Genomic DNA, 27,528 nt, shown 5'->3' with positions numbered 1-27,528 from the left:
GAGCCAGGTCCCATATGTAGAATTTCCCCTGCAGATGGCATGACAGCCCATGCACGGGAATGCTTCCAAAAGCTGCAGCCCATTCGTTTGTTCAGGACACAACAGATTATCCCTGGTGTCCTATAATTCTCTTGTTAAGTGTCACAAAAATGTCTTAAATTAGCAAAGACATCTGGTTGGCTGGCTAAAAAAGCTTTAAGAAAATCCAGCTTCCAAGCCCATAAGCTGGGTTTATTGAGCCATCGGTCCTGAATGTGCATTGTAGGGCTGTGTAAATGAGTGTTTACATTTGAAGAAATTCATGCTTCCATTAGGAGCAGTGCTGACCTCCAAGAGAAGTCTTCTTTTGGCAAGGAGAAAGCAAGCACAATCAATAAAACTGGTTAGAGGACAGACAGATGTGAAGAGACAGACTATTGTAACAAAGAAGGTCAGCAGCAGACAGCAAGCTGAGCAAAGGATGTCCAGTCCAATGTCTTGGAGTCTAGCCACACTATTGGACCCATCTGCTGATATAATTTTTTACTTGTTCTGACAAGTTTGCATTCATTTGTGAAATTTTGAAACAGACAAAGGGACAAGCACTTCATCTGTGTGTGTGTTTGTGTGTGTCTAGAGAAATAATAACAATAGTCTGACATGTTCCACCCTAAACTAGCATCTAATGAAACCAGTCTGTATTTAAAGCATTTTAATATAAATTAAGTCAATGGTGACATCTTTTAAACAGCGCACTCAGAATCAGTCTGTAATAGCAGACTAACAGATGTTGGCACTTTCATTATTAATTATACATTTCATTATCATATGATTATTGTCAAACATTCTTTGACAGCAAAGGCAGCATCCATGAATCATACACACTTGCTATCAAAGCCGCTGCCCGTGCCTGCATTTTAAATGTGTCAGCCTTAATAAATTAATGCAGTGTGGTGTTTTGTTTTTAAAAAACTGGCCGCCTCCAATCACAAATATTTCAGTGCCTGAGTTATGTAGAGAGCAAACGATCTAAGTAAATAAGAGGATATAAAGAGAGAAAATTCCCAAGAAAGAGTTGATAACATATTTGAAAAGAGGAAGGCGAAACTCAACAACACAGTTTGCGCTTTACTTGTCAACAGTTTTAGGTTTAGTTCCTAGCATTTCCCCTATGGTTAAAGAAAATCCAAACTATTGAATGGCCTTTGCACAGAAACAGAGATAGATGGAAGAAGGATGAAAGGGGTTTCATCAGTAAGAGGGCTGTGTGTGTGTGTGTGTGTTTGCAACACTTAGGGTCTGTGCAGACCAGTGGCTAAATGCCACCCGTTTTTGCCCCAGAAGGAGGCCGCAGCAACCAGACACCACAGCCTCCGGAGGGACCAGAAAGTACCCGCTTCTGGGCGGGTTCTTTTTGTGTCCCTGAAGGGGCGCCATTGGCACACTTGCATGCCATGGATACCCCTTGTGTGTAGCACCATTTGGGTGCTGCGCTGGAGGGATGTCATCATGGCGCATCCTGTGTGTACAGACACATGCCAAGATGGCGCCCAGATGGCAGAACTAGGACTCGGAGCATGTACCATACCATACCATAACCTTTATTAGGCATCTCAATAAAAAAACATCATACAAAGTTAAAATTTTAAACTAAAATTATTAACATAAATACTATAAAATTCCGTCCGTATAACATGTAATTCTATGGATTACAGTTGTTCAATTTATACCAAATTTTTGTTGCCTCCATTAGAAAATTTGCCATCACTCGTGTAATCTGCTCATTACAATCCTCCAATAAATGCACTAAAGTTATATCCATTACACAGAAGTTCATTTCCATTAGTTTCTTTATCAAATTCTTTCTCGGTTTTTGATATAATGGGCAAAGAAAAACAATATGTTGGAGGGTGTCTGGAACTGCCTCACATATACAAAGACGATTGACAAATGGAATTTTCATATATCTCCCCTTAGTAACACATGACGGATGGATGTTCAGCCTTGCAAAAAGGAAGGCTTTCCTCGCAGCCTGAAGGGACAACGATTGAAAATATTTTGGTATCTCACCACAACAGGGGGGGAATGCCAAATACAAAAGGGGAGCATACTCTGGGAGAGGTAGAATAAATTTCCTTATGTTCCCAACTCAGCAAACAATCCTTAATTGTCTTGAAGCACTCGTGCTCCGTCAAAAGGAGTAAAGAGTCCAGATTTAAACCCTTTAATTTTAGATTGACTTCAAAGGCTTTTGACCAACTAGTATAATAATTATCAGATAAAAGAAACCCAATTAAACTAGATCTATTTGGTCTATAATGAATTTTAAGCCAATATTTATATGCCATCAACCAGGCAGTGGTCTCAAGTGTAACTCGGAGCATGTGAACGCTCAGTCCTAGTTCAGTGCTAGTTCGCCTGCAGGCCAGCACAAAGTGCCTGTCTGTACAGGCTCTTTGTTCACTTTACTGAATAGCAGAAGGCAAAATAACAATATATGTTTAACCAAAAGCAAGTATCTTTTATCATCCGTATGGTTATGGAATAGGTTTGCTGGCAATTCAGAGATACCATATGTTACCATCCCATGAAATTATAATTCAAGGAGTTAGGGTTAGTCAATAACTAGAGGAGTGAGTAAATTTCACTTGGTTAATTCTGCCTTGCTTCTTTGACCCTTCTCCTATGGAATGGACCACATTTCCCCCCAGTTAGTGGCTTCAACTCACACTGTATATAGGCTAAAAACGGCACCTTCAGCAATTGTTATTATAGATCCAATAAAATATATCAAAAGGAACTACACTTGATAGGCTGTCCTGAATTTGTCCAGTATGTGTCATAACAAGTAGATCAGAGCTCACCAAGTGACATAAGAATACATTTATCGGTATAATTACCTAGCTTTCTGGAGGGGATGAGTGGGTTTTGCTTAGCAGTGCTAAGTCAGCACAGTCATCCTCATTCAGTAAAACGTTTGTTCTTATTGTGTGCCTTCAAGCAGTTTCTGACTTATGGCAATCCCAAAGCAAACCTATCATGGGGTTTGCTTGGCAAAATTTGTTTAATGGGGGGTTTGCATTTGCCTTCTTCTGAAGCTGAGAGTGTGTGACTTGCCCAAGATCATGCATTAGGTTTCCACGGCCAAATGGGGATTTCAACCCTGGTCTCCAGGGTTAATCATAACTCTGTCATCTTGTGTCCCTCACCAGCTCAGAATTAAACTTTCTTCAATGAGACTCTTGCTTACACCCAGTCACTGCTGTTCCTTCTCAGCCATTGCTCATTAGAAAGCCATTTTAATTCAGTATTTTTTTTCTGAGGCTTATGTTCTTTAAAGTACTTATAATCTATGGCTGGAATATAGCCATTACCCAAGAGATGTGATTGTAACAGTAGATTACTCTTGGCTGACTCAAAGAAAATTGTGGAGAGAGAAAAAGTGCAGGGGGTGAGAAGATAAAAGAGATGCAGAATTTTTTTTCAACCCCATGATCCAAAATCATAGTAACACCATGCCATTGTCTGTTGGCTTTTAAAAGGGGATTGGATAAATTCATGCACAATAAAGTTATCAATAGCTATTAGTCTGAGTGGCTATATAGCATCTACATTATAGGAGGCAGTATGCATCTCTCTATAGCAAAGGTAGGCAAATGTGGAGGGGTAGGGAGCTGTATTAGTTAACCAGGAGAACTTGGAAGGCTGCATCCCCTCCACTGCACCAATTCTTCCAAAATCTCCCACCAATTTTATATCCCTAAACAACATCTAGGGGACATGGTGGCAATTGAACCATCTTTTTGGTGCTTCCTGAGCCAATTTTAGGTTCAGAAGAGGCATCTTTAACAACATGAAATGAGTATAAATCATTTCATGTTTATTTCCTATTTCAAAAAGGGTCTGTCCTGGGCTTGGCCTGGGTCCCTTCAAAATATGGTGGAAATGCCCTACTACCAACTAGAGGGAATTTGGGCCCATTGTTTTTAACACCTGGGTATTCCAAACACGGTGGAAATGCTGTCCGCACACCCATTTTGGAGCAAAGATTAAATAGACAGACAAACAGATAGACAAATGTGGCCCATAGGCTGCATGTTCCACATCTCTGCTCTATAAGTTGGGAACCTCCCAAAAGGGTCTGATGGGCCAGTATATGAATGGACTCCTGGGCCAGATGGGCCTTTGGTCTAATCCACCATGGCTCTGGATACACAGACCCACAGTTTCTCTTTACATGTTGGTAGTCTCTAGAAGTCTATAAAAATGGAATTAAGAGCTGGCAGTTATGACAATGAATGTATTGCCAGGTTCATTAATTGTGCTGCTCATTTTTTTAAACAAGTTTCCATCTTCAGTTTTTGAAATTGATCTCTGGGCAGTTTGCACCTCTGGAATATATATTTTAAAAAATTACAGCTGCCTTAGGCTGGAAGCACTAAAATTAGAAACATTTTAAAATTTAATAACTAGGGTCAATAGAAATAAAATTACAATGGTAATGGCCTTACGTTAAAAAAAAATACCCAACAAACTGTTCTGAGCAATGCTAATGAAGAAAACTTGCCTTTAAAAAATCCAGAACCCTCTGGCCCTTTCCCTTGTTCCTTTCCCTGTCTTTGTTGTTATTCTCCTTTCCTACTTTATCTGCCTGATATGGTAATAGTAGTTCCCAGAGCCATATCTTCAAATGCATTTGAATGCCTGATGACTTTGTTCCAGCTTCTTAGTACATCTTAAGGCTGCAGGTCTTTGGAGCTGCTGAAAACACACATAGCCTTTTCCACCAGAAACCTCAGGAACATGCAAAAGACTGTCATACACAAATATGCTGTTTGAATGGGGAAGGGCTTTTTGAAATGACAGGACAGGCATTACAAAGAGAGTTGCGTATTTGTTTAAACTATGTTCTCACTCCTACTTCCCACACTCTTCCTAGAATTTCTCAGAATGCACTGTGTGGGTGATCCATTCTTCCTACCTTTAAAATTGCTCTCCAAGATCTGACTTTTCTACAACTCCTTAATCTGGAGGGGGGGGGGGGGTGTTATTTGCAAAATATGACCATTTTAGTCAGCAAAACTGGAAAACACCAGGGTTCTCAATCAGTGGTTTTCAAACTCCCCTCCTCCCCTCAGTTCTCTTTTACCTGTTCATTTCAGCTCCCCCTCTCAATGTAGTATGTGAATAACATATTTTGTTTTTGGTGTGCCTGTTTTCATTCACACATTTACATATACTCATATTTTAACATTTTATAAGGAAATAACATTGTCCAAATTAGAATCATAGAATCATAGAGTTGGAAGAGACTGCAAGGGCCATCCAGTCCAACCCCCTGCCATGCAGGAAATCCAAATCAAAGCATCCCCAGCAGATGGACATCTAGCCTCTGCTTAAAGACCTCCAAGGAAGGAGACTCCACTACACTCCGAGGTGTATAATTAGTACCTTTTTATTTCAATAAATTCACTACCCTACTCAATACAATGGTTATACTTAATGTGTTGCATGTGCTTGTTTCTGAGTGCAAAGTTTACTAAAATGAGGAGTAATATTAGAAAGAGCATATTTACGTTCTTTAGTGATGTCAAGACTCCCACGATACAATTATTATGCAAATCCTAGGGCAGAGAGGGAAGGGAGAGATGGAGAAATAGAAATGCACAAAAGTATATACCCTATTTTCCGGTGTATAAGATGATTGGGCGTATAAGACGACCCCCAACTTTTCCAGTTAAAATACAGAGTTTGGGATATACTCGCTGTATAAGACCACCCCTCTTCCAACGTACACCAAATAATTTTTTTTAAAAAACATCAGATTTGATTTCAATATGGTAATTTTAATTCAAATGCTTATGTCATGCAGGTACTTAGCAGGAAAACTTGTTGTATACAAAGCTTGCTTGGATTGGTCAGCTCTCCTTGCCTGTCCAGCCCTCCCTGTCTCCAAGACTATCAGAGCGGTAGTGCAAACATGGCTCTTTTTTCCATACCCTGGGCGTCCCAGATGTCTGCAGCTTGCTCCGCCCTTCACTTACACCTTTCCAGTGAGGCACCCCCTCACCTCATCATTGGGACCGCGTTAAGTCACTTCTTTCCACGAATCCTGGTGAATGGATTTTCTTCTACTGTACTTGTACAGCACCGCCCTTGCTGCTTTCATACGGTCACAGCATATGGGGGGGATGTGGCCATGGCCATTTTTGAGCTCCCCCCACCATATGAAGTGACTGCAGATTCTCCAGTCCAGCTTGGAAGTTTCAGCACCAGCCGTATAAGATGACACTTGGCATATAAGACGACCCCCGACTTTTGAGAAGATTTTCCTGGGTTAAAAAGTAGTCCTATATGCCAGAAAATACAGTACATTGATTATGAACTTAACAATGGGTATTTAATCATCAGTATTTACATCCTACCAGAGATAAACTCACATGTATGTGGCATTGCATGCTCCTGATTTAAATCTCCCTGAAATGGAGGTTTTCACTGATGTATCTGCTAAATTTCCCCCGTGTGAAGGCAAATAGTAAGTTGGTAGGAAATTCACAATGGAAAAGAGCTATTTTGCTGGAGCCCAAAACAACTGAAAGAAGACACTAATTTGGCAAAGGCTATGGAAAACATTTACGCCTACAGGCCCTCTAGTAATTTATTTATTGATACTTTGAAGGATCAGATCTCTTCGATCTAAGACAGACAAGATAGGGAGACATGAATGAACATGTAAGCTGCAAGAGAAACTGCAACATATGCCGTATGAGTTGTGAAAGAAAGGCATCTTGACACGAGCATGACCCGGTGTTCCTATGCGCTAAATACATTAATGACAGTCTTTGACAATCCTCACCTGGGTGGGCCTCCTGGGAGTTCTGTCAGAGCTTCCCTTTAGCAAAATCTCTGGAGAAAACATTTAAAGACTTAAGGACTGCACTGATATAAACCTTCATGTTGTGCTCACTAGTCCAAGACCCTCCGGGGAGAAAGGTTGCTTTACTTGAACATGTATTATGGCTTCGCACCCCACTCCCATCCCAATATGACAACATACATTACTTAACAAATATATTTATTTGGCTTTTCCAAATTGCTTCAAAGAAGCCCGAGTTCTTGAGAAATTGCTCCTTGAATTTCGCAGGCTGTTGACACTTCTTTCATTGTTTCTTGGGGAGGGGGGCTGTTTGTAGTGACTTCTTGTATCTGTACTGGGGTTCTTCCACAGGTTTTGCACAGCTGGGATGCGGTTTGCTAAGGAGGTCCAATGGTTTGCAGGACAAATTTTCACCTCTTTGATTTCTTATAAATTTTATACTTTTAAAATAGTGCAAAAGTGACATTTCACTCTAAAACAAGCAGTGAAGGACACTTTTTGTTCCGTTATGCTTCGGAATTAAAAGAAACCCACTCGAAAGTGAGAATAAAGTGCCAATAGAAATGTCACTGAGCTTTAAAAAAAACCAGCCCTGAGAACTACAGCAACAAATACCACAATCTTTCAATACATTTGCCTCATCCGGAGGAGGAGGAGGAGGAGTCCACTGATCTGTTTTACTGGCCAATGTAATTGCTAAACACTGACAGTATAGTCAGTGAATCCCCATTTTGAAGAAAAGGTGGGATGTAAATAAAGATGGTGATAATGCTGCTATGGATTATGATGAGAATGCCATATTATGAGATTCTGGCATGTTGGAGGACAGTAGTGTTTTAGCAGTGTAGCAGAACAGACATGGCAATAAAGTAAGAGAAAGAACCTTGCAACAACCAGCCTTATTTGTACTTTTGTATACTAAACCTTTTGTGGCAGAAATGTAATAACAACCCACTTCATCAAATGTTTGTTGTTGTTGTATGCCTTCAAGTAGTTTTCAACTTATGGCAACCCTAAGGCTATGAACCTATCATGGGTCTTTCTTGGCAAAGATTTTTCAGAGGAGGTTTGCCATTGCCTTCCCCTGAGACTGAGAGCATGTGACTTGTCCAAGCTCACCCATTGGGTTTCATAGCCCAGCCGGGAATCAAGCCCTTGTCTCTAAGTACAGAATGAGAAATACAAGCTGTGGTAGGTTTCCCCTACTTTTTCATGTTCGATGGGATCACCCTGTCTCAACTTCCATCATTATTTCTGTTTCTGATGTTCAGGTTGTAACTGCCATTCCTAGATAGCCAAAGTGGCACAACCCAAAGCACTGGTGGCGCAGTGGTTAAATGCCTGTACTGCAGCCATTCACTCAAAACCACAAGGTTGCGAGTTCAAGACCAGCAAAAGGGCCCAAGCTCGACTCAGGCTTGCATCCTTCCGAGGTCGCTAAAATGAGTACCCAGACTGTTGGGGGCAAATTAGCTTACTTGCTAATTAGCTTACTTGCTGTTCACCGCTATGATCTTTGGAATAGCGGTATATAAATAAAACAAATTATTATTATTATTATTATTATTATTATTATTATTAATTGGTCAGAAGAAGCATGGCAAAACCCTAAACTTTGGAGAAACACAACGAAGGAGCATAATAATTAAATTGGAGACTTTCAAAAAAAGATAATGTAAATTCAATAAAGGTTATTGCCATGGAGTTTGTGTTTGTAAAATTTAAGGGGAGGAGGAAGAATGGAGAGGCTAGAATCTTGAAAAGAGAGCAGTCCACAATGCAATATTTTGCTGTGATCCTACTAACTGTAAGTCTTCTTGAACTCCATCTTATCTAGATTAATATTGTTTTTAAAAGAAATACCTTGAGCCATAGCATGCACATTTTCCAACAGCTTTCAATTCTTTTGCACGTCTTGCCCTTTTCCACAGTTATCAACAAAAAAGGCAGTCTTGATTCATTTGTCCTGGTGTTTAACTGAATTGTACGTACATCCCTCCAAATAGATCCAATCATATAATGCACCAGAGATTGCTTTTATGCAGTGTTTTGATGTAGGCATAACAGTAACATGGATGAGCAAGAAGAGGAAGACAAAAAATGAACAGAAAGCTATTACAAACTAGCAATGCAAAATGCTCTGGGTAAAAATCCAGGAATTTAAAAAAAAAATCAAGAAGAGACACTTCCTAACTCAGAAGTTCTATTCCATAAATCAGAAAATTTAGAGCACATGTTAGATAGGCAAAGTTACTTCTCTCTTTGGCAATAAACTGTTGATAGCACAGTCTCTTTAAATTTGCTAATAAAAGATTGAACAGTATGAGTCATCCAATGTGAAAATGAGCTTTCTAGGTCATTGTGGAAATAAATGATGCTACAAAGAACCTATAAAACGTGGGCACCTGGATTTGCTCACTTCTACACTGAGAGCTCACTGTTCACTTCCAGTCCGACTTATGTGTGTTTTCCTTGGAACCATGTCCTGCTGAATTTGCAATTTATAAGTGCTTACAGGATGGCAGTCTTAGTATATCTGTTTTCTTTTGCCAACTGTTGTATGGTCTGTGTTTAGGGTTGATCCACCTCCAAGGCAAAGCTCTAGCTGATGAGTTTTGCTACTTGAGAAGCTTCCCCTGTTCAAGCCGTATTAAAAGACCATTCCAATTAACAAAGCAGCTGCATTGAGGATTACAGAGCCAACCTCAGACTTCTGAGTGAGCTTGTGTAGCCATAAAGCATCCATTAGTCATGCAAAGATTTTCACCTCTGTTCACACCATCCTCTCCTATACTACTTATGGTATATGGTGTTCTGTTTTATGAACTTCAGTTAAATTAGTCTACAGCCTTCTTAAGATTACTCCATGTGAACAATTTCTTCACCATATTTTTGCTTTACTCAAATCTCCGGCAACACGGTCGGTGGGATGCACTTTATGGAAATTGAGAAATGAACTGCATCTCAAGACAGATTCTTTAGATACAGAATACAATACTGTGTCTTACATACGCATATGTAAGTGACAAAAACAAAGGAATAGCACTGCTAAAGTTCTGGCCATATACACCAAAAAGTGACATACACAGAGGCAAGAACAAAAGGCCAACACAAGACATTGTCTTGTTTGAGAGGGAAGACCTCTTCCTGCATCTCTACCCTAGCCCTGTTTTTCTTCCCCACACTTTGGTTCTTGGATGATCCTGTCCATCAATATCTTATTCCAAGCCTCGAGACCAAGGTGGCTATACAAGCAGCCTGCAGTGCATCACTTTTTCACACAGTAGGGAGTATTGTTGAAAATAACTTTAAAAGGTATCGGAACAAAAGAGTAAATGGTATAGGTCACCTTTGGACAACCTCATCCACAGTATCATGCTCTCAGGAAGCACTAGTTTGGAGAGACCTGTCATCTACTGTCCTAACATTCAGGGGTGTCACTAGGGGGTTGCAGGGGGTGCGGACCATACCAGGTTAGGGGGGAGGGTGACACCACTGCTCCCAAAACATCTGCCTTTGGGTAGAAATGAGCTGTGATGTTCACCTGTGTCCATTTAAAATGCCGAAGAGATGGTGTGATCAGGGAGAGACCCAGTGGGAAGAAAAGGGAAATTAAATTTAAATTTAATGTTTTATTTATTTTAAATTTTAATGATTTTAATTTTTAAATTATTCAACATTTTTCATTTAAAACATCACATCTTACCAGATTTTCACTTTAACCACATGAAAAAGTGTACATGTAAATACATTTAGGCTGTGGGCATGATATCGTAATTTAAAGGTATAATTTTAATTTTGGAAGTTGTTTATGTCACAACTATTACCATTACATTCAGTGATATATGGGAATGTTACTAATGAGTAACATTAGTATAAAAACATTACTGAACATTCTGTATGGTGTGGTATGGGAGCAGGTCAGTGGGGGATGGCACTAAGAATTCTCACACTGGGTGATGCCAACCCAATGCTAACATGTCAATATTAGCTGGGGAAATGCAATCACACTTACCTTGCTGGGTGGTGGAGTGAAGTACAATTTAAAACAAGGTGAGGGTAAAGTACATTTTAAAACAATAAAATTTGCCTAAATTGATTCACAGCCTATAACAATACCAGTTAATACCAGTAACACACACACACCACAATGCTCAACCATTTTACACATTCAACTTAGGCTCCATTAAAAATATATATATATACCCCTTTAGCCATGCTGTGGATGGCTGTAGAGTCAGAATTGTGGAATCAAAGTCAGGAGCAATTTTGAATAGAGTTGGAGTTGGTAAAAATGTACTGATTCCAACTCTGGCTGCAAAATAAAATCCTATAATATTATAACAATACATGGTAAATATATAAGTTTACACTTAATCAAATAAATATATTTTATGTTCTATCCATATTAGCTGCCTGATGATTCACGTAATGGTAATGAAATGCCTTGTGTTTCCATTTCATAAATTTGTTATTACTAATTAATATATGTTGGACACTGAGGACAGATGCAGCATCAGAGTTGGACAATTGAAAAACAAAAGAGTCGGAGTTCAGGTCTGGTGTACCAACTCCACAGTCTTGCTCATACACACAACTTTAAAGCACTACTGACAACAGCATGGAGAAAATGGCTGCAACTTCATGGCAGATTCACAATCACGAAGTGGTCTCCACATGGTGGCTATAAAATGTGTTACAGCCTCTGCATTATAGGACATTACCTTCAACTGTTTTTCTTCCTTATAACCGCTTTCCTCTTAATAAAGTCAGGATTGTGTTGCTCAGGTGCTATCAATCACCACATGCTATATAGATGCCTATTTTTGTATCAGACATGGATGATATAGCCCTGAGGAAACTACCTCCAAAGGCCTTTGCCATTCAGTGGCACTATAAACACAACATGCAAGCAAATACAGTACATGGATTAACTTGATCCTTCTGGTAAAAGCATAAAGGATGCCAAAGCTATAGGATGTTTGGAGTCATTCAATTTATGGCCTTGCAAATAAAAGGAGCTCATATTCCAGAATAAGCCATGTGTTTGTCTGTCTTCGGATAGGTAAATTTATCCACGATTAGAGTTTCCCATATGGTTCTTTTGTGGGCCATCTGGTGTCTGGAGGAGCAGGGAGGAGGTACAGAAGCAGTGCCACTTTGCAGCAACAATCTGGTCTGAGCTGTGATCAGGAGGAATTTTGAGAAGAACAGCTGCATCTTGGCTGAATGTCCTCACACACATCACTTCCCAAGCTCATTCATTCTTTATGGGAACAAAATCCTTCCTAAGTCATCCAAGAAGCATAAAAAACAAAACAAACCAGGCCACTTTGCAAGGTAACCCATGTACAAACAAGCAAAGAGGGGGGAAAAGATTAGGTATGTACCCAACTGCTGCCAATTTGACCCTCCTCCTTCAAAAATATAGGTGGACAGGAGATTATGTAATGTTAGAATACTTAAGAGATGTTTTTAAGTAATAGCTGGTAATAGGTCAACATCAGGCCTGAAACAGATAGGCCAAATAGAGTGGCTTCCGGCTGCTTCAGGAGTGTGGCATTTAGATGACATATCCCCGAAACGGCCACAAGCTGCTCTGAGGCTGCCTAAGGCATCCCAGAGCCACTAGCAAAAGGAGCGGATTTAATCTTCTCCTGCCAGTCGTCTTTTTGGGACTGTAGTGGCAGCCTGCTTCATCCTGGATGCCACCCCTTCCGGCTGTCTGCTTCAGCCCATCACTTTTTAGGACCATTCATGCAACAGAATTAAATTGTACTTTAACTGCCATGGTTCCATCCTATGGTGAGGCACAGGGGTGCTCTGGCTGAGAATTCTAAACGCCTATTCTTATCCAATAGGGCAGGTCAATGGCAGCTAAGGGGGAACAATGGGGTTATAATTCTGTAGTGTGAATGGGTTCTTTATATCAGTAATAGTGAATCAATGCGGATGATCCCACCATCAGAGAACTTGTCCTGCTTGTCAGGACTGATGCAGAGATTCTTTGAGAAGAAGCATAGGAGGCTATGATACATCAAGCCAGTCTCACACAGCACCTGACCAGCCCAACATTTGGCCATCTCACCCTGCATTGTCCATTTTCCAGGTTCTCAAGAAGAAGAATTTCCCAGCATTTTCTATCTGAACTTTTGAACAAGGACTGAACTAGAAATCCCCTGAGGGCAAAGCACACACTTTACCAAAGAGCTATGATTTTCTATGAAAATGTGTATATGGTAAACAGTCAAGTAGGTAAGCAAAACTTGAGCATCTTTCATCTTAGCTCAAGGTTTAAGAAGATCAGACCAAACTCAAGTCTCAACCTAGATGGAACCCGAATTGGTCTTTGTGACACCATATGACAGCTGACTAGCTAGCAGTACTGTAATACAGCTTTCTGGTGTACAACTTTGCCCGCACATTTGATGGCTGTCTCCCTCCCTCTATCTGAAAGAATGAATAAATACCCTCCAATCTGATTTGGCAGGGACAGTGCTCTGTAGTCCCACTTTTTTGGCTCTTTTTAAAATGTCCCAATTACTCTCTCCTCCCCATATTTCCTCCCATTGTCCTAAGCTTACTTCAGTTGCTGCAAACTGAATTACAACTGCAAAAATAATTTTCACTTAATTCACTCTGCATGAGGGAGAGGAGAGGAAGGGGCAGAATCCTGCCATTGCCAGCAGGCTCAAGTAATCGCAAACTGTTGCAGTCCCTCTTAGTTTGTGTCTTCTTCCTCACTGATACCTTTTTGTGACACTGACCACACTCGGATATGGCTTGGCCACAACAAGTGTCCCAGTTTTCATTTGTGACATGTTGGGAGGTATGTGAATAGTAGAAAATATCTTATTGGACTTGGCTAAGAGAAGTTCCTTTGCTTTCTGACATAAGAAGTTGCACTGATAGTTTGGTCCAACAGAGCCCAGAGAGCTGAAAGGAGGAAGATAATCATATGGTTCCACTTAGTGCATCAATTTGCAAGTGATGGGCTTCAGTGTCAGCAGCATGAGTGTGAGCACCTTGTGCCCCCCCCCCCCCATGCATATTTCTTAATATTAGGTCTACTTTTCTACTGCAAATTCAAAACAACCAATCTCAGTCACTGCTCCCTTTGAACCTGGTCACCTGGGAGCAGAAACCAAGCAGTCTGGCTGAACAGCAACTAAATAGCCTCTCATCCATGCCACCTTTCCAGCAAAGGCCAGTGTAGGCATCTCGCTTGCTGGCAGCTGCTCATTTGATGCTCCCAAGGTGACCAGGTGCAAAGGGAGAAGCACCTCTCTGGTGAGGAGGGACTCTCAGTATTTCTTTCTTGTGGTGTAGATGGGCACAGCCGGTGAGTGTGTTGTGGGTTTACAGAGACCACATGCCCTGGACTGGAGACAGGTGAGGACAGGCAAAGGGAGAGATTTTGACTACAAGGTGAAGACTCTTTACAAGAATTGACCCCAGTTACTCTTTGCTCTCTTTCACCAGAGACATGTCTTTCCCACACAGCTTCAACTCTTTCCTCCCATACACAAACATTGCTTCTTCTGTTACAACTTCGCACAGCCTTCTGATGAAAGAAAATAGGAGCAGCAGAGCAGCTCCAACCTACCAGCCAAGTCCCAGCAAAGGTCCCAAAGCTTAAGCAAGGTCCCAAATGTGAAAGCTCCTTTTTGATGCCATGTCTCTCCCACCGCCACATGCTCTAACTCTTTGCTGTAGTCAGTCAGTCTGTCCCAAAATAGTTCCACTCCTAACCAAAGAAACAATGTCCTATGCCAAGCCTCACAAGAATTTCCCAACTGCCCCCACCATTACCAGTGAAAGATGCAGCTAAGTGAAGAGCAGGAGACACAACCACACAGAATGATCATCAAGGCTGTATGGGACCTTGAAAAGAAGTTTCATCCCCACCATGTCTTCCTTGTGCACCAGTACTTTGACTGAAAGACCCCTGTTGCCCCCTTTCCCTGTTACCACCCCCTGGAACTTTCCACCAGCTCACTTTGGAAATTACTGATTTAAGTAAATCAGGGGCCTATGTGACTTAAAAGTGATCAGACCTGTTCACTATCTCACAACTCAGCTAAAACAGAACAGTCTAAAAAGGTGGATGTGTATCTTGGGAAACAGATCTCTCTCCAAAATAAGTATAATGTAGCACTGCAACACTGCATGGACCAGATCCATTATACTAGAGAGAATACAGGCAGGAGGCAGAGCCATGTAGCTATGTTGTCGCCATACAAATGTATAGGCATGGCTTTGTCTCAGTTCGGAGACCTAGAACAAAAACAGCCCAAACAAGCTACCTGAAATATTTCCCCCCTGTAAAGTCTCAAAACGATTGGACCCATTTTATAGGGGGATTTGGTGCAATAAATTTCACTTCCAATGAGGTCAATAAGAGAGCAGAGTTACTCCAGGGTTTTATATACTCTATATTGGTTATATTACTGAAGGAACTCCAGAAGGAGGAATAAGGTCTTTTAGTTATAAGCTTCTATTGCAATGGAATACCTTATTTATGACTCTGTCAACGTGCAGGAGAGACTGCAGGGATTATTTTACACAGATAATATACTTCATAAACTCACAATGTGGTATATAACATGCATTTTGGGGGCAAACTCTTTGGACAAGTACCCTAGCTTTACAGGCTCAATTGCATTTGTAAGAATATTTTTCTTGGATAATAACAAACAGCTAATATTTTCTATGGGCACAAGGCATGTACTAGTGAAAACGTATTGAGAAAATGACTGCACACACAGGTAACTATATGTTTGCGATGTGACATGGGTGTTGGTTGCTCCCCCACATATATGTATTCAAAGTGTGATCAACACTAAAAAAAGATGGCATCTTTTCAATACAGCCTGCTTTTGGAAATGCAACAATACTCAGCACTTAAGAGTCAAGTATGTCTTAGAGAAAGAAGCAGTGATAGGGTTAAGCATTTCCAGTGACTCAGGTGCTGTACTTCATAGGAAGTAACTGGCATAACTACCTCTGAGAATTCCTTGCCTAACTGATTAACTTAGGGATCTTTATAGAAAATGGAAGCTGGAATAAATGTTCCATTCCTAGAACCCACAGGCAAAGCAGAAATGTTATAGTGGACATCTGAAGATCTTATTTATTTGTTTGTTTGTTTGTTTGTTGTTGTTGTTCTCCTCCTCCTCCTCTTCCCCTAAGGTTTGAACTTTTCAACAAATTCTGATCACAAGAGGGAGGGCCTTCTTGATAATGGCACCACATCTATCAAGAGATATGACAGGTGCCATCCTTGGAGTTTTTTTGTTCCATATCAGGTGAAGAGGACTTCTAAATAATTGATACAGTCTGGAACCACCTGTTTTAAAATCTCTGTGTGTAATTCTGGAGTAATGTTGAGTTCTGTTTTGTTGTTGTATCACGTCACTTTTAGAACTCATCTAGACAGGAACAACCACAAAATGTATCATCCCTTTAGGCTGCAAACAACTTTTGGGGAGGAAAAAAACCCCTCTATGAATTAATGAATGTCCTCCTTGTTAGTCTCAAGCCTATGAAACTATAGCATGTCTTGCTTTTCATTTTCAATCAGGTTTAGGAGGAAGAAAAGGGTTAAGACAGAAGATTAAAAAAAAGAAATGGGGGAGAGATCAGTTAGTACTGTATTTATGGCAACAAGACAATCAGTGGTGTGTGTGTGTAGGGGAAGAATAGAGTTGGCTGGGGGATTCTAGGATTTGTACTCCAAAAAGTACTCCAAAACTCCTAATGACCTGTTGAAAGTGTCCTAGTTTGTCACCATATTTTCATTCATTTAATAGAGTCTTCAGTATTTTCCCCTTTCCTTGATAAGTTAATGTTATGCATTAAATATTTTTTATATAGCTTCATTTATTATTTTGTCATTGCCTTTATGGTAATCTCTTTAATTGATGGTGGTGGTTGTGATGGTTCCCCCTCCTTCTTCACTGTATTCTTTTTTGTTTAAAAAAATACACGGAAGTACACAAAAAATATAATGACCTTCCCGCCAGTCTTAAGCCCCCCCACCTCAAAAATAGTTCGAGAGTCCCTGCTAAAAAGCTCTTTTGAAGCTCTGAAACAAAGCAGAATTTCATTCTGTAAGAGAGGATGGGTTTCAGAACAAGATGAAGGGAACCACTGAGAAGCATGCAGAAAGGATCTTTGGCTTTTATATACTCAAAAAAATTGATCATTGCCAAGAATAGTAATACTTTAATATAGTTAGAATTTTCATCAGAACCTTGTGCCCAAAACAGGAGGTTGACGCAAAAGAGGTTTATCATCTGTTTTCTAACCTGATATATAAATAACCCCTGTTTGTATAGATTCCAGTACTGTGTATACAATGGGCTACACCGTTCCCTCTAGATGTTATTACGGAGCACTCTATTTCAAATCAGCCTAGCTAAAAATACAACAGAAAATCAATGAGTAGATGGAAAGGGGCGGGAGAATGGAAAGGCCTGTCAACTAGACCAGCTTCTCCACTCAATTGCCTGGAGTAAACATGGAAGATTGCTGGACAGCGGATTAGAACGGATTAAAAAAAAAGCTAAGGTCCACTGTGAGCAAAATGAGTTGATTTCTGTGTCTCTCTCTGTGTGTGTGTATGAGTGTGTGAGAGAGACTTCTAAAGCGTGCAAAGAAGCAAAAACTTTCTTGTAGAACAGATTAATTGTTGATCAGTTGATCAGTTAGGCAAGATTAATTGTTATAGTGTTAATTGTTATAGTGTGTACTTGAGCAAGGTGCAGGAATGGACAAACCTGCGGGTGATCATAATTAGAGCTGGCCATGCTGAAGATGCCTTTCTGGGGTTTGAGAGTAAAGAGAAGCTGAAGACAACTGGAAGCTGGAACTTTACATATAATACATTCAGCATGTTGCAGCAGTTAGAACACTGATTTTCACTCTTTAGGGAGAATCACTAAATTGGACCTCAGTTCTGATCATCTCTACCCGACAATTGTTGGGGATTCTTGGAGCTGAAAGCCCAAGAGCACTTGGAGGTCCAAATGCTGAGAACCACTGGAACAAAATGTTAACTGGGGATTGATCAGGGTTGGCCCAAGGCATTTTGCTGCTTGAGGTATAGCAGGAAATGGTTCATAGCTCTAGCACCAAGCTCTAGGGACAAGGTACATGGTGTACCCCACCACATGAGATAGCTGCACTGAGAGACAACAATTTCTGATTCCAGCTATGAAAGTGGGCCTTGTTTTTTTCAAGTGTGCCAATCAAAGACTAAGGGAAAGCAGAAAACAAGGGATACTGTGTCATCTACACCAAAGTGGGCATGAAGAGGCAGCAATGTTGATGGCAGGAACGTCTAGTCCCCCATGGAGCACCTTTTCCCATTGAGGCTGAGGATTAAATGAGTGCCCATTGCTGTTGCTCTTCCACATAATCCAGGGTAAGCTTTGGGTCTTCCAGGAAATGGAGACTGTGAATAGGTGAGAGCAGAAGATACACAGCCTTGCTTTTCTTGGCAAGGACCAAAACAAAAATTCTCTCCTATGCAAGCAAATACAATACAGCAATACAATCAGTCTGCTAGCATTAACACCAGGCTGGATCAATGCAAAGTTTTTCTTTCCTGTCTGTTGACTGTTAAACTGATGTCAGACTTCTCATTGGGTTTGTACTTGAAGTGGGCTCTTGAGATCTGAGTTCAACTGGCAGTCCCAGGTAGCTCACCAAGGTATACCCTAACTTCACACCATGAGATATTAGGATCAAGAGATCTGCACTCCCTAAGAGCTACCTCCATAGCAGTCATGTCAAAAGCCAGTTAAAAGGTCAAGTCCTAGGATGCATGCTTTGATTACGATTCTTAACCTGATCCAGGTTAAGAGTTCAGATTGCTCATCTATTGCACAACAAGAGTTCAGATTGCTCATCTCTTGCACAACAAGCCATGTGGTCCTTTCCTTGATGCTTAGAATGAGAGAATATAGTAGGCTTTACTGCTCTATCATTTCATGCTAACATTTCATACTAATATATTGTGTGCCTTCAAGTCATTTCATTCTTATGTCAGACTCTATCATGGGGTTTTGTGGGCAAGATTTCTTCAGAGGGGGTTTGCCTTCACTTCCCCCCCTTCGGTCTTTCCTACCAAACAGCTGTTTTCTTCTCGGCAGGCAGGGAGGGGGAAATGCAACAAAGGATCATGGGATTTGTAGTGTGTTTCTAACAAAGGCAATCCAAGGCCGTTCTAGAGATGCATTCTATACCAGGCAAAATTGAATTGACTGCACATTTGGAGTGGGAAAGATTTATACATTTGATGTTTCTCTGAATTTACCTATCCCTGGAATGACTGGGGATTGCGTTCGGATTGGGTTTGCATTGCCAGCGATGTTGTTTGATAATCTTTTGAGAATTAATCCCATGCAGAAACTGAATTTAAATTAGAAAAAACCAGCAAAAGCAAGTAGATTTTCAAACAACATTCAGTTAACCTGAACAAAAAGTGGACAAAACCCACAAAAGCAGGTAGATTTTCAAATGAAGTTTGTGTGAAGGAAAATAACACAACATTAACCCAAATGGAAAGCTGCCAGACCCCACTCCTTTTTACTTTCAGAAACTTCCAAAAGTAAAAAGGAGTGGGTTTTGGTGACTTTCTGTTTGGGTTAATGTTGCATTATTTCTCCTTTACATAAACACATCTGAAAAACAATCTGCTTTTGCAGGGTTTCCCCCCCAGACTTTTACATCCTGTTTCTGCACAGGATTTAAGCAATTTGCCTCCATGTGATAAACTCCTATGAATGAGAGACCTTCAAGTCACTCTATCATCAACAGGTTCAACTGTGACTTCCTTGATTGAGTTTATGCATCTGTAATGAAGTCTATCGATGTGCTAGTCAACATCTTTATCAATGACTTGAATGAAGGAACATGCTGATTAAATTTCGAGATGATATCAAACTAGGAGATACTGCTATTTCCACAGAGGACAGGATTAAAATAATGTGCACAGATTAGAGGACTGGGCTAAAGCTAACAAGATGAATTTCAGCAGGGAGAAATGTAAGGTCCTACACCTAGGCAGAAAAAAAATGAAATGCACAAATATAGGATAGGAGATACCTCGCTAGACAACAATTCATGTGAAAGGGATCTAGGGGTCTTAGTAGATCACAAGCTGAACATGAGTCAGCAGTGTGATGCAGCAGCCAAGAAAGCTAATGTGATTATTGGATGTATCAATAGGAATATAGTGTCTAGATCAAGTGAAGTAATAGTACTACAGTGCAACCATGCCATACGCGGCCACACCCTATGCGGCTTCCAGCTTATGCAGAAGCTATGTGGCGGTAAAAGTAATGGCATGCACATTCATAGCATGTGCGCTGCCTCAAGCCCCAAGCACGCACCCCATTGTTTCCAATGGGGCATGAGCATACGCAGATTTAACATTATGCAGGAGTGTGGCAAGGAATGGAAAGAAGCTCTTTTTGGGACTGGTTTTGGGCCGCCCTAGGTAGCCCTGGCTACCTGGGGGTGTGCATCATGTAAACACTAAGCCCACAGAGTGGCCAGAAGCTGTCCCTGTCTGCCCGTCTGTTTCTGGGGAGAGTTCAGGCTTGATTTGCTCTTAAACCTATTTATTTGCCTTTTTAGCAGTCCACAGTAGAACTCTTCTCCAGCTCCACATCTCAAATCAATTGATTCTCTCTCTATCTGATTTCTTCACTGTCCAGCTTTCACAACTGTAAACAGAAATGAGAAATGTGACAGCATGGACAATTCTAACTTAGCATTCAATGATATATCTTTACATTTCAAGATCTTGTCTAATTCCTTCATAGCTGCCCTTCGAAGTCCTTGTCATCTTCTGTGACACCAGTAATTACTTGACTGCAGTCTCCATTCCGATTAATGACTGAACCAAGGTATGGAAAATCTTAATTTGGTTTATTCGTATTGTTTCTCAAGGACTATGAGATTTTCTTTCTGAAAGGCTACCTTGGCTGTGTGATGTCAAAGAAAACTAGAGAAGAGGATCAGGTTTAGGCAGTGATGGGAAGGGGCAAGGGGATGAGGAAGTGATTTAATGAGAGATGGTAAATAAAATAATATGGCATGGATTGCCTTAGCAGGAAATGAAAGTGTGATTTCCCTTCAAAATCTCTGTTATCCTCTTTTAAAAATGATTTTGGGAAACTGGAAAATCTCAAAGCCCCACCGCCTGCAGCAAAACTCCGTATCATGCAATCAGGATCCAGCAACAAATCTTGGATGACTCTGGTTCCATTGTGTTAGTTATTTTGGTTAATTGGATCAATGGTGACAACAGTAATTACCAAAGATGATACTGCCTGTACTGTAATTACTTGTCAGTCTTCAACCTAAGATGGACAGCAGAATATATACAGCAAGTTCTTCCAATTACAAGCAGGTTAAGACAAGCATGATGTACTGGAGCTAATCATGTTTGTTATTGTACAGAAAAAGGAAAGAAAATGGCAGCTGCTAAAAGAATTTCTAATCGAAACAACTTTCTCAATTCAAAGGCATTAATCCACAAAGCTTTACTGCTACATGGCTTTGCAAGATAAATACACTACTAAGGAACTGAAAGGTGGATTTTTTTTTACTTAAAGAATCCCAAGCTACACACAATATTGAAATGCAAGCAGTCATTCTGATTTTCACATTTTGTGTTATTACATTGTTTAAAGAAGAAAGAGGGTCTTATTTCCAAATACACATTGAATATGGAAATAATTTGAATTACTGTAATTGCTTTTTTAAAGTCCAACATTAAAATGTATACTATCCATATGAAGCTTCTACAGAAAATAAATTCATGTGCCACAAATAACTGGGATATAGAATTTGCTTAATGCTTGCAGGTGCATAGTTGTTTGTATAACTGAAAGAATATGGGGAAAAATCAGAAACCCCAAATATAACATGAAATATGTCAAGTATGCTAACAGACTCTTTTTTTGTGCAGTCTTATTTTGAGTTTGAGGAAAAAATACAAAGTCTTGACTGGAAAAATGGAAATTAGGTCCATCACAGCAGGAGTAGATTAGTTGGCCCTTGGGAGCTCTACCGTTATCATTCTGTAATTTACTTGAAATCATACATGTTTCACAGTCAACAGATATCAATAATTATGTTGTATGAAAAAGCAGTGCAGTGCCTGGTGCCAGTCAAACTGTTTTGGCATGTGGATGCTGCATCCCTAGCATGAAAATTCCATGTTGGTATTCTGCAGTGAATTTCATAGGCACCCATCCTGGGCAGTACAATAAAAATAATAATGAATTAAAAGTTTGCTTTCTTTTTAGATGGACATTTGGCCATGGGCTAGAGGTTTGCTATCCTTCTCATATAGGGAAGCTTTTATCAAAAGGTGCAACCACGCTACATGATCATAATAGCACTTTGAACCCACTTTAACAATTTTGGCTCCATTCTATGGAATCCTGGGATCCGTAGTTTAGGGAGGAGTCTAGAATTCTCTGCTAGAGAGGTCCTCTAGTGCTGTACTTTGTGGAGAAGCACATCAGTGAATTCAGTCTCCCATAAAATTGAAAATCCCAGGATTCCAGAGGACAGAAACATAGCAATTAAAGTGACATCAAACCACCATTCCTGTGCAGTGTGCATAAGTCAAGAAGCAGACAAGAGAACAAAGTGACTGATCCTCTTAAAGAGAGGCAGTTGCAGCTACACAGTCGATCAATCCCAACATTACCCAACACAATAGATGTTAGCAGTGTGACTCTTACATTGACAGTACTATTCCATTTTTCTTTTTATAAAATCCTTCCAGACAATTTGTTTTGTATTAGAAGAAGAAGTCTCCTAAGGTTGGTTTCACTGCTACATTTAGCACAAACCTTTGGAACAGTCTTGGAAATGAATGGGATCTTTGATATATTTTTGAAAACAAAACCCACACAGATGCCTAAACTCTTTCCAGGCATCGTTGTCATGTTAGTTGAGATTTTAATAACAAGCTGGCCGAACAGGTGGTGCCCATTATAGATGACCCTTTAAGTTGAGCAACAATAGAGGCAAAGTGTCCTTCCTTTAACCATAATCTTCAAAAATTAGATCCAGACATTTCCCGCAATGCTCTGATTGATGCTGTTCGAAAGCTGAGCAACTTGGTTAATTAGGCAGCCACAGACTGAAGTGCATTCAAAAGAATAATTAAAATATTACCTTACAATGATGCATGAAGGGACTACACTATTCTTCCTGCCCCTATCCTTAAAAGTAAGCCTCTAGAATGGTCTCTCCCAAAGATGCTCTGCTTTGGGTAACAAACCTGTACAAAGGATACAGCTATATGATCTAACTTCAGAGGGTTGGCCGCTTATGCTTTCAGTAACAGAAGACCCAAGACAAAGCCTCCCTTTCTCTTGCAATGGATCTGAGCATGAAACAGGTCACATCCTGCCTTATTTCCTTAGAGCTTTAAGTCCCAAACGCACACACAAGTCGGTTGCTTTCCTGCAAGTCACATAGCTTAGACACTTCACTGTTGACAAAACATATTTAACTTAAAGGCCCTTTCCAGTACAGACAACCAAGGGTCCCAATAATACATTTTAGGGGTGAGATAGAGTAGAACATCCTGTGATAAGGAATGTTTAAGTCTGATATCCTCCAACTGGCAGGGACAGTCCCAATTACTCCTTTGCTGTCCTTCCCCTTTTGAGATGCTTTTAAAATATCCCACCTTTTCTCTCCTCCTTTCACTTTATCTCATCATTCTGCATTTACTTCCTTTGCTGCAAAGTGAATTCAGTGTGCAAAAGTAGTTTGCACTTGGTTAACTCATTGGAGGAAGAGGAAGGAAGAAGGTGGAAACTTGCCCTTCCCTGTAGCCTCAGGCAAAAACAAACTGTTGAAGCCTCTCTCAACTTGTTTGGTGTTCTTCATTAATACCTTTTGCCATTTTGACCACACTGACACTGCTGAAGTGTATGAAATCTGTCAACTTTGTTTTCATTCTGTTTCTTATGTTCCCAGACTTAAATCAATATTCTCCCATTTCCAAATTGTTTTGTGATTCCCCAACTCCAAAATTCACATTACAATTTGGATGTATTTTCATGTTTCTTTATCCTAATATCCTTTATCCTAATAGTCACATTTTTTTACTCTCCTCCAATATAAACATTCTTTCAAACACTTTTTCCTAATATACTCGTTTCTGCACCTTATTTTCCTCAACAGAATGTCAATTTGTAGGACATTTTCCTTTATGTTTGTAAGGTAATTTAAGTTTCCCAAGGCTTCAGCCCTTACCAAGGAAACAAAAATATTAAATGTCAAAGCCAAGCCTGTTAAGGCTAACCTTTAAAATCAGCAAAGTAGCAAAAATGTGTTCCTGTCTAACTATGCTTCCCTAAGAACTGAGGCCTGTTACAGACTGCCAAAATAAAGCTGCTTCGGGTCTCTTTGGAGGTATGCTATTTAAATGATGCATGGGTCCTAAGAGTCCGGAGGTCGCGCCAAAGCCACACTCCGTTCCTAAGCACTGGAGTGCAGCTTTGGTGCAGCTTCCAGATTCTTAGGATGCATGCATCATTTAAACAGCATACCTCCAAAGAGACCCGAAGCAGCTTTATTTGGGCAGTCTGTAACAGGCCTGAGACTGACTCAAAAACAACACAGGTAGATTGTAGTGCAAACAAAAGTTTATTAATGGCTTTAATCTATATTTACCTAGAAGCTATATCCTAATCTAGCTATCAAATAGTTCAGGTAACGAGAAATATTTATCACACCATCTTTCCAGAGGAAGTTGAGAGAACAGGAAGGTGGAAAACACCAGCAGTTCAAGTTGAAAATCTTTGAGAGAATGCCTTTTAGTCCCAAGGGAGCAGTGACCTAAATCACATGGTTAAGTTGAATGAAAGAGGAGTTGGCATGCAGGAAATCCCTATCTATCTAAGGAGGGGGAAAGAGAATGCAAAAATCTTCCAACAATGTTTGTGTGCATTTCCCCCCAATATATGCATTCTTGCATGGATTTTTTCCTTGGAAAACTGCAGAACAGTATTGGAAAAAAGAATGCAAGCACTGAAATATAACTGCATTTTGATTTGAGTCAAAAATATAATATAATGCCGTTTATAATAATATAAATAATACTATAATACTATAATATTATATTATAAATAATATAATATAATATAATATAATATAATATAATATAAATGCAGTTGAACCGTATGTTCAGGATATAAAAACTGATAAATTGATATTAAATTAATTTCATTTGATTTATATCCTGACTTGCTCCCTACCCAGGATTCAAGGTAGTCTACAGCATTTAAAAACACAATACAGTTAAAACATGATTTATATAAAGGTTAAAAAGAATTAATAACAGTTCAATTTAAAGTAGGAAATTAAAAACATATAAAAACACAGATCATTATAAGGAAGATTTAAAAAAACACGATCCCACCACAAACCCTTTCAATTACATAGTTTTTTCAACTGATGGCCTGCTGGAATAGGAAGGTCTTGGCCCTCGGTGAAAGGAAAGGAGAGAGGGGTCAACCAAACTTCCCACAAGAAGCAATTCCATCTGGGAGCAGCTGCTGGGAAAGCTACATGTCATTGAGGTCCATTTTTGACAGAAATATGTCTATAAATGGAATAATCTATCTTAATCTATATAAATAAGAATGTAAATGTTCATTTGTTCAAAAGATCTTCACCGATTGCTTTGAAATTTTGACACAACGTTCCATTCGAATACACCCATGTTTTTATATACATATACCTACTATTACATAGATGTCACACCTGTGACAGGTAAAATATGCTTTTTAAAAACAGTGCCATCTGTTGGACGTAACAGCAACACACGCTATACTGAATATTCAATTGGCGTTTGCAATCGCCATCAACAAAGCTCAGGAACAGTCTTTAGAATTGTGCGGTTTAGATCTAGACATGGATTGCTTCTCACATGGACAACGCATGGCTGGGTACAGCTAGTAATAATATAAAATTTTAATGTTTTGAAAATAGTGTTTTAATCAAATAGGTACTATTTATTGCTATTTAACTTCTGTAGCTGGAATCATAGATTCATAGAGATGGAAGAGACTCCAAGTGCCACTCAGTGCAATCCCCTGCCATGCAGGAATACACAATCAACACACCCCTGACAGATTACCTTCCTGCCTCTGTTTAAAGACCTCCAAGGAAGAAGACCACCACCCACCGAGGGAGTGTGTTCCACTATCAAACAGCTCTTACTGTCAGGACGTTCCTCCTAATGTTGAGCTGGAATTGCTTTTTGGGTAGTTTTCATACTTTTTAAACTCCTCTGTTTTAATTTACGCTGTAAAGCTGCTTTGAATCCCGTTCAGGAGAAAAGTGGGGCATAAATAAAATAAGTGAGTAAATTTTAAAGATATAAATAAATAATACAGAAATGTGAACCAAATGAATTTGTCTTCCCACTTTATCCCCATCTTTGTCTGGATGCTGGCTGCTGGTTACATTTGATAGCTTTCTCTTTTGTATATATGGTTACTTTCTTTAATAACAATTATAACTCCAGTGATGACTGCAACAGGAGTACTGTCTATGACACACTGAAATATATTTACTATGTTGCAGTGGCAAAACAATATGATGAGAGAGAGAGAGAGAATGTATACGGTGATATGGTAAAATATGGTAATAATATAATTTGATGTTAGATTCAAATTATATATTCTTTATTAGCTGAAAAGGTCAAAATAGTAGTCTTTGACATCTCTGACTAAATTAATTCAGGCACCAGGCATGAGCAAGTTTCCTTTGAGGATTCCAGTCTGATTTTCTGGAGTTCTCCAAGTGACTTTACCTCTAAACATCATTTGGTGGATTCTCAGTACAGCTTCCCCTGAACCCATTTGAAAAAGTAGACATCTTGTCTGAAGATGCCAGCGACAGATGCTGGTGAAACGTCAGAAAGAAATTCTTCTGGAACATGGCCACACAGCCTGGAAAACCCACAAAGCCCACAAAAAAATCCTATGGATGCCGGCCATGAAAGCCTTCGACTTCACAAAAGTAGACATACTTCCTCTAAGGCTTACTAACTGGCAATAAGAGCTTTCAGATAAAAGATGCTTGCATTTTTAGTCTACTACCTGCTTTTGCTTTTGGCCCCATCCACCAATGCAATAGGCCCCTCAAGAACTTCTCTAAAACTGAATTTGTCCCTTAGGCTGAAAAGGGTGCATACAATCTTGCTATAGAGAACACTTTGCTAAAATGATGTCCTATTCATTATTACCTGAGTTTCATGAGTACCTCAGTGGCTTCATAGATACCGTGTCAGGTGCAGTTGAAAATCTCTTTAATTGAATATCTCTGGGTATCTACATATGGCTGAATCCCGCTCTGACTGTAATACCTCTGACTGTTAGCAAATCACCATTGTGGAAATCTTTTCATTAACTTGACACAGACAAATATACAAATGCTAAGAATCCTGGCCATGGTGGGTTACCTTAATGTTTTTAAAGATGTTTAGTACTTACCGTGTTCAGATAACTGGATCAAGAATACTGAAACTATGAAGTGCTGAGGAGAGAAAGAAAAAGAGAAAGGGGGGATTAGCAAATCACAAAATCCCATTCATGAGAAACTATTATTTCTAATGC

General features: G+C 39.8%; 1 protein-coding gene across 11 annotated transcripts in view; it reads right to left on the bottom strand.

The window, feature by feature from the left end:
* Positions 1 to 27,528, bottom strand: part of SEMA6D (semaphorin 6D) — a 340,819-nt gene that overhangs the window by 121,303 nt on the left and 191,988 nt on the right. For 10 of the 11 annotated variants that reach the window (XM_089538774.1, XM_089538783.1, XM_089538781.1 and 7 more), the window contains one exon: positions 27,406 to 27,448. The exons of the other annotated variant lie outside the window; for it this stretch is intronic. The gene's annotated coding sequence lies outside the window, so the exon portion shown is untranslated. The remainder of the gene's footprint in view (positions 1 to 27,405; positions 27,449 to 27,528) is intronic. 11 annotated transcript variants of the gene reach the window in all.

Source organism: Sceloporus occidentalis, unplaced genomic scaffold (genome assembly GCF_023333645.1).
Source record: "Sceloporus occidentalis isolate IW3139 unplaced genomic scaffold, rSceOcc1.0.p SCAF_9, whole genome shotgun sequence".
NCBI lineage: Eukaryota > Metazoa > Chordata > Lepidosauria > Squamata > Phrynosomatidae > Sceloporus > Sceloporus occidentalis.
The sequence above is the reverse complement of the archived record's forward strand: the minus strand, read 5'-3'. Positions and strand labels throughout refer to the sequence as shown.